Source organism: Erpetoichthys calabaricus, chromosome 7 (assembly GCF_900747795.2).
Source record: "Erpetoichthys calabaricus chromosome 7, fErpCal1.3, whole genome shotgun sequence".
NCBI lineage: Eukaryota > Metazoa > Chordata > Cladistia > Polypteriformes > Polypteridae > Erpetoichthys > Erpetoichthys calabaricus.
Window position 1 is genome coordinate 70,055,864 of NC_041400.2, and position 8,472 is coordinate 70,064,335.

The 8,472-nt window shown below is 36.3% G+C and overlaps 1 long non-coding RNA gene across 1 annotated transcript; it reads left to right on the plus strand.

Moving 5' to 3' along the window:
* Nucleotides 1-5,929: 5,929 nt before the first annotated feature.
* LOC114654263 (uncharacterized) lies at nucleotides 5,930-8,197 on the plus strand. Its single transcript, XR_007935440.1, has 3 exons — nucleotides 5,930-5,980; nucleotides 6,498-6,546; nucleotides 7,578-8,197. It is a non-coding gene; the product is annotated as an uncharacterized LOC114654263 (long non-coding RNA).
* Nucleotides 8,198-8,472: the final 275 nt, after the last annotated feature.

The window sequence follows — 8,472 nt, forward strand, 5'->3', positions numbered from 1 at the left end:
GTTGCTATTAACTGTACACTTGTTTGTGTTTAATTAATAATTTTAATTTGATGGAGTTCTCAATGAAAACCCAGCCACAGGGGATGCACAAACCAGTGTGTTTCTTCATGCTGGTCCCAAGCCCGGATAAATGGGGAGGGTTACGTCAGGAAGGGCATCTGGTGTAAAATTTTGCCAAATCAATATGCGGACAACAATACAAATTTCCATACCGGATCGGTCGAGCCCCGGGTTAACAATGACCACCACCAGTACTGTTAGCCAACAGGGTGCTGGCAGAAATTGGGCTACTGTTGGCCCAAGAAGAAGGAGAAGAATTGGGGGGGGGAGACGTGTCCGGAGGCAGGAGGAGAGGAGGAAGGTAAAGAGAGTGGAACTGAGGGTAGGAACTTTGAATGTTGGCAGTATGACTGGTAAGGGGAGAGAGTTAGCAGATATGATGGAGAGAAGGAAGGTTGATATATTGTGCATGCAAGAGACTAAATGGAAAGGGAGTAAGGCCAGGTGGATCAGAGGTGGATTCAAATTGTTCTATCATGGTGTGGATGGGAGGAGAAATGGAGTAGGGGTTATTCTGAAGGAACAGTATGTCAAGAGTGTTTTGGATGTGAAAAGAGTGTCAGACAGAGTAATGATTATGAACCTTAAAACTGGAGGTGTGATGATGAATGTTGTTAGTGCATATGCCCTGCAAGTTGGGTGTGCGATGGAGGAAAAAGAAGATTTTTGGAGTGATTTGGATGAAGTGATGAACAGTGTACCCAAGGGACAGAAAGTGGTGATTGGAGAGGATTTCAATGGACATGTTGGTGAAGGGAATAGAGGAGATGAGGAGGTGATGAGTAGGTATGTGTCAAGGTGTCAAGGAGAGGAATGAAGAAGGTTAGATGATAGTGGATTTTGCCAAAAGAATGGATGTGGCTGTGGTGAATACATATTTTAAGAAGAGGGAGGAACATAGGGTTGTGTACAATAGTGGAGGAAGATGCACACAGGTAGATTACATCCTATACAGAAGAGTCAATCTGAAGGAGATTGAAGCCTTTCAAAATGGTGGCAGAGGAAAGTGTAGTTAAGCAGCATAGGATGGTGGTCTGTAGGATGACGTTGGAGATCAAGAAGAGGAAGAGAGTGAGGGCAGAGCCAAGGATCAAATGGTGGAAGTTGAAAAAGGAAGACTGAAAGGTTGAGTTTAGGGAGAAGGTGAGACAGGCTCTGGATGGGAGTGAAGAGTTACCAGACAGTTGGGAAACTTCAGCAGATGTAGTAAGGGTGACAGGAAGAAGGGTGCTTGGAGTGACATCTGGACAGAGGAAGGAGGAAAAGGAACCCTGGTGGAATGGAATGGGGAAGTACAGGAGAGTATACAGAGGAAGAGGATGGCAAAGTAGAAGTGGGATAGTCAGAAACATGCAGAAAGTAAACAAGAGTACAATAAGATAAGGCGCAAGGTGAAGAGAAAGGTGGCGAAGGCTAAAGAAAAGGCATACGATGAGGTGTATGAGAGTTTAGACACTAAGGAGGGAGAAAAGGACCTGTACCAATTGGCTAGACAGAGGGACTGAGCTGGGAAAGATGTGCAGCAGGTTAGGGTGATAAAGGATAAAGATGGAAACATACTCACAAGCGAGGAGAGTGTGTTGAGCAGATGGAAAGAATACTTTGAGAGGCTGATGAATGAAGAGAAAGAGAGAGAGAAGAGGTTAGATGATATGGAGATAGTGAATCAGGAAGTGCAATGGATTAGCAAGGAGGAATTAAGAACAGCTATGAAGAGGATGAAAAATGGAAAGGACGTTTGTCCAGATGACATTCCTGTGGAAGCATGGAGGTGTTTAGGAGAGATGGCAGTGGAGTTTTTAACCAGATTGTTAAATGGAATCTTGGAAAGTGAGAGGATGCCTGAGGAGTGGAGAAGAAGTGTACTGATGCCGATATTTAAGAATAAGGGGGATGTGCAGGACTGTAGTAACTACAGGGGAATAAAATTGATGAGCCACAGCATGAAGTTATGGGAAAGAGTAGTGAAAGCTAGGTTAAGAAGTGAGGTGATGATTAGTGAGCAACAGTATGGTTTCATGCCATGAAAGAGCACCACAGATGCGGTGTTTGCTCTGAGGATGTTGATGGAGAAGTACAGAGAAGGCCAGAAAGAGTTGTATTACATCTTTGTGGACCTGGAGAAAGCATATGACAGGGTGCGTCGAGAGGAGCTGTGGTATTGTATGAAGAAGTTGGGAGTGGCAGAGAAGTACATAAGAGTTGTACAGGATATGTACAAGGGAAGTGTGACATTGGTGAGGTTTGCGGTAGGAGTGATGGATGCATTCAAGGTGGAAGTGGGATTACATCAGGGATCAACTCTGAGCCCTTTCTTATTTGCAATGGTGATGAACAGGTTGACAGACGAGATTAGACAGGATGATGTTTGCTGATGACATTGTGAACTGTAGCGATAGTAGGGAGAAGGTTGAGGAAACACTGCAGAGGTGGAGATATGCTCTAGAGAGGAGAGGAGTGAAGGTCAGTAGGAACAAGACAGAATACATGTGTGTAAATGAGAGAGAGGTCAGTGGAATTGTGAGGATGCAAGGAGTAGAGTTGGCAAAAGCGGAGGAGTTTAAATACTTGGGATGAACAGTACAGATTAATGGGGATTGTGGAAGAGAGGTGAAAACGAGACTGCAGGCAGGGTAGAGTGGGTGGAGAAGAGTGTAAGGAGTAATTTGTGACAGATGGATATCAGTAAGAGTGAAAGGGAAGGTGTACAGGATGGTAGTGAGACCAGCTATGTTATATGGGTTGGAGACGGTGGCACTGACCAGAAAGCAGGAGACAGAGCTGGAGGTAGCAGAGTTAAAGATGCTAAGATTTGCACTGGGTGTGACGAGGATGGATAGAATTAGAAATGAGTACATTAGAGGGTCAGCTCAAGTTGGATGGTTGGGAGACAAAGTCAGAGAGGCGAGATTGCGTTGGTTTGGACATGTGCAGAGCAGAGATGCTGAGTGTATTGGGAGAAGGATGCTAAGGATAGAGCTGTCAGGGAAAAGGAAAAGAGGAAGGCCTAAGCGAAGGTTTATGGATGTGGTGATAGAGGACATGCAGGTGATGGCTGTAACAGAAAGGGATGCAGAGGACAGAAAGATATGAAAGAAGATAATCCGCTGTGGCAACCCCTAATGGGGGCAGCCGAAAGAAGAAGAAGGTGTTCTCAATGAAGAGATCTAATATATAAAAGAGAGAATTAGTGGACAGTATAGTGGTTATTACTACTGCCTCACATTACCAGAGTCCAGGGTGCTAATCTTTGCCCATTTATTGTCTAACTTCAGACTGAATGTTCTCCCTGTGTGCGTAAGACAGTTTCAAATACATCCTAAGATATGCAGACTTAACTTGATTGGAAACTCCAAATTAGCTTATTATGTTTGATTTTAAATGTGTAAGTAAGCAAGATCCATTATAATTCATCCCCTGTTGCTAAGATAAGGCTGAACCTCTCACAACCCTCTAATTGAACTAGACATGTTCAAATAAATGAACAATAGATTAAAGTGATTTACTGATTGAGCAGTTTTAGAGATATGACCAAAACAAAAAGCATTAATTATCATGCTATGCATATGAACAGTCATTATTGTGCTCTACAGCTACTGTAAAACTTTAACTTTAATTTTTTTAACCTTATGAAATTAATCTTATAAAATGAGTGTGCATCAGCCTGTTTGCCATTTAAACAAAATACCCATAGAGCTTGTGTGCTGGATTTGGTTTCCTGTCCTGTGATGTCATTTTGCAGATCATCGTTTCCATGGTATTGTGTAACAATGTTCTAACCTTCACCACACCCTCCCATACTTTTTCCTTCCATACTTCATAATAATGTTAGTATTCTACTGTGCCATCCCGACTAAACACTTAATAGTATGAAACATCTACAATTCATCATTCATCATAATGGGTTGTGGCTGTGAGTGTGTGCTGTATCTAATTGTTCCTTTTTTCCTTCTGGTATGGTTTCTATGTATTGTAACTGAAGCCTTGGAGCTAGAGTTGCAAGATGCAGTTTGGGAGATATCTCTGGGAGTGTTAGCAATTGGCCTTTTAACTGCATCATACCTGTGGTTACTTTGTGAGAAGAAGGTTGCTAATGCTGACTTTGATTATTTATCAGAAAGTGATGCATTTCACAATCACAAGAAAAGATATTCTAATTGGAAAAAGGTAATGAAAATGAGGTCATTGTTTATAAGCCATTCCCTGTTTCAGTTTACTTTAATTACCATTTTAATTGAGCATGCCTTCACCTTCACTTGGTTTAGTTATCATAGCAACTACACTTCCCATATATTTCATAGTCATTAATTGTCAGGTATTAATTGATTTGATTTGAAATAAAATTTGAATTGATTTATTTGATTATATTTGTTGTACCAGTTATAATAATTAAACATAATTTTACCTCATAATATAACTGGTCAAAATATAAAAAAAATCTTTTGTCATTTAAAGACTTACCATATGTTCTAAAAAAATGCATGTGTTTTGCATATTCTGTTGTTTTGGTAAACCAGGCTGTATAATTGAAACAAAAGTTTTCAATATCAGTCTAAATTAAACATTACCCTACATATACCTTACTGAATATTCAGATAATTACATCAGTTTGATATCATTATTAGGAATTAAACTAAATTTGTGCTGAAGTTTTCTTTAAAATTTTAATTATTTACCAAATCTCAATACCTTCACTAACTGGAATGCGTCTGCAACCAAATGGCCAAGGAAAGACAAAGGTCATATCAGGCACTGCATCAACAAAAATGTTTAGAAGAAATTCAGCAATGGTGAATGTATAAAATGAAACAGAACATATTCTTTTCCTGCATTGAATTCTCTTACAAAGAGAAAATTAATACAAATGTGCAGTGTTTTTCTATAGTTAGAAATGAATACATTTTATGATTTATTACTGACAAATTAAGCTATATATTTCATCAATAGTTTAATACATTTTTGTCACCACATGTTGAATGTTGGTCGAATATGCAATTTAAGAATTTCACTGTCCTCTCCTCAAATGACAAAACTACTGCTACTACTACTACTAAATATTGAATTACATGCAATAAATTTTCTGACACAACATTAAATATATAATTATTTTTTGCAACATTGACAAAAAATGTTTAAATAGAACAGGTGATAAGCAGCACAAAATGAAGCCTGTGATTTTACATTTGACTGCATGTGTATAGTAAATGTATAATGAGTTTTTTTAGACCTGAACTTCAGAAATATTAACTTCTATGAACTCCCAGATTACCATTTAGATGCAACTCCACCATTGCAATTGGCTACAGCACAGTACCTCCACCTTCATAATATGAACTAAAACACCTAAGAAAGTTTACATAAATAGCTTTGAAATTTCTGATTTTTGATTTTTTATAATAACCACATGCAAAATGTTATGCCGTCTGTATGTGCTATTGATAAACAGAATGTTATAGTTTATTTCAAGAATGCTATTTCATAAGATGGATAATTTAAAATAATATAATTACTTGGCATACTATTTTAAGGTGTACAAATAAAAAATATGTAGAAATTAGAACTTCAGTTTAATGCAGACAAGGAATGGGTTAACTGCTTAGGTCATTAGTATTACAAAATAACGTTTTGTTATATGCATTTCCACTGTATAGAATGTGCACTTTATTTGTAAGCATAATGCTTTATTATATAAATAATTTAAATGTAACTGGTTAAGTTATAATGTAAAAAATCTAATAATTGTATTGAAGATTTTTGTGGTAATTTTCTTATAATATATGTACTGAATTATTTAATTAGCATTTCTGAAAGTAAAATTTTCAAACTAGTCAAAATTTTCAAAAAGTTACAATTTTTCTCATCTTTTTTCAGGTCAACAAACAAGAGTTTTTGAAGAAACATCCACTGCATCAAAAAAGCAGTCAGTATTTGATTTAGAAGCCTTGTGTTTGGGATTTTAGAAAATGCTTGTAATGCTGTTTCAGCTGTTGAAAGAAGGTTTTCTGTGGGCCAGGAAGATCACTTCTAAAATAACTGTATACTATTATTGTTCTGATTTTAGTGATTTTATTGTTTATACTGGCAGATTCACAACTGTCGTAGTATATGTTATTAAATTTTGCCCTTACTCTTGAGGAGAACAGATCCATAAGTTATAAGTGCATAGCACGGTTTACATCTGTTTGCTCTTTAGTAAGTACACAGTAGATTGTCCTCATTTACGGTGATTAATGCACTTAGTATATTATGGATAGTGGGGTGGGTGATATTCCCAAGTCAGGTATGTCTAAAAGTATAAGATTATAGTTAAACTTTGGACTAAAATAGTCAACAGATTTTAATTTTATAATTTATGTGACCATGTTTTTCATGACTTTTAATCTGTTTTACTGAATCTATTACAATTACGTTAACTTCTGCATTTCCGTTCAATGTAGTTCATGATTTCAAATTTACAAGAAGAAAAAATAATAAGAAAAGAAAAAGGTAAGTATATTTTTAAAAATGATTCACTCTGAGGTGTTTCTTTTTATTTAAAACTGCTTATTTTGTCTAGTCACCTTTTCACACTAAAAGTACCAATTACCATGCTAATGGCTGTTGCGTTTTTTTAATTTTTAATTATTTTATCAGTATGCATGTCATGCTGTTGCCCTTTCTATATTTCTCCTAAATAGCTGCACTACAAATGCTCATTAAATTGGTTTCAACTGTAAACTTTTGTTCACTAAAATAGACTGATGACATTTATCTTAGTTTTTTTTTTTTTTTTACATTGCTAACCGTAAAGCAGTATTATTGAATACTGGTGTAAATCGCTGCTTTTCTTCTGCAGCTCACACATTACCACAGTTGCATATCATTTTCACCTCATACTCTCTTCTGCTGTAGCTATTGACATTTTTGAATATCGTGTTGCTGTCTCCATGTGTGAATTGCTACAGACAACTAGTCAATAATCACTGAAAATATGGAACTCCTACAATGACTTGCATTGTTTTACTATGTATGATTATGAAGAATATAGACTAATCTGAAAAAAATTGTCAGCGCTTCAGTTATTTCAATTAGTTAAAAAAAATTTATAATGCCCTGGAATGTGTAAGTATAGCAATAAATTTTAAACTGTTTACACAGAATATGAAACTGCATGCCAAAAAATGATGTATTTTACATACAGTACTTTGAAACTGTCAATATCTTGTTTTAGTCTCTAGTTTTTGAAGGTAAAGAGAATGAAAGATGTAGGTGAATGTTATGTAAGTTTAATCAGTATTGTAAAGTAACCCTGTAATTATTTTGGTGTACCATGTAACAACATGTTTCAGGAACAGTTTCCAGACAACACAAGAAATACTTAACATATTACAAAAAATGTAGCTGGACAATCATGCAATTGGTAATTTTTTCTGGTACATGTCTGATAAAAGCTCACAGATTTACAATGAACTATTTAAATATCAAAAATATAGAAAAATGTGCAATGTTTTCAATAATAATATTTGATCAATTTTTAGGAAGACATCTGTCTTACAGTACTCTGAACCTACAATCAAACAGTTAATTTACAAGAAGAAAATGGACAAACTGTCTCCTGTAAATCAACTGAATATAGCTTCAGAGAAGGTGACAGGCTGGGGATACAAGGAGCAAGTTTACATTCCATGTTTTCTTGGCTTTCAACCTGAAACATGTGCAGCTCTAGTGATAAACTTCTTAGTCAAATTATTACTAGACCAAGAAAATCACCAAATGCACCAATCCCTTTCGCCATCCTATTTTGCAACATCAAGAAGTTATTTTCCAGACGATCAGCAGTCAGCCTTACAGCTAAATCAAAAATTTCCTATGCTGCAAACTGTCTACTCTTCCATTTCTTATTCTTATCAGACCACTGATTCCCGCGGACATTTCTCTTCCATGTCCTCAGTCTCTCCAGCTTCTTCTCTTTTAATGTCCCAAATTCCTTATCATTCACAACATCCTCCTTCTTCATCTCCAGTATCTCCAAATGCTTTTCCAACTCATCATTATTCTCCTGAATTTAATCCTGAACAGCCTACAAAAAACTTCTGTTGCTTCACATCTCCAGTATAATTCTCATATTTCTTCATTCGTTCAGTTTGCATTCTGGGTATCATCTTTGTGCTTGTTTTTTTCAAGTATGACACATTAACATACTTACTCACTGTGAGTGTAAGCACCTTACTAACAGTCTATCAGTGCTTCCCACATTTTAGATTGATTCTAATTTCACTTGTCATTCAAACTGTCTTACATCTTTTAATTCTTCCTCTTTTCAATAAAATCTAGTGTGGAATGGAAATTTTCAGTTTACAGATAACTGTCCTTTTTATATTATAAGAAAATGTGTACTTGACAGTTTTCAGAAACTGTATATGTGACCTTTAA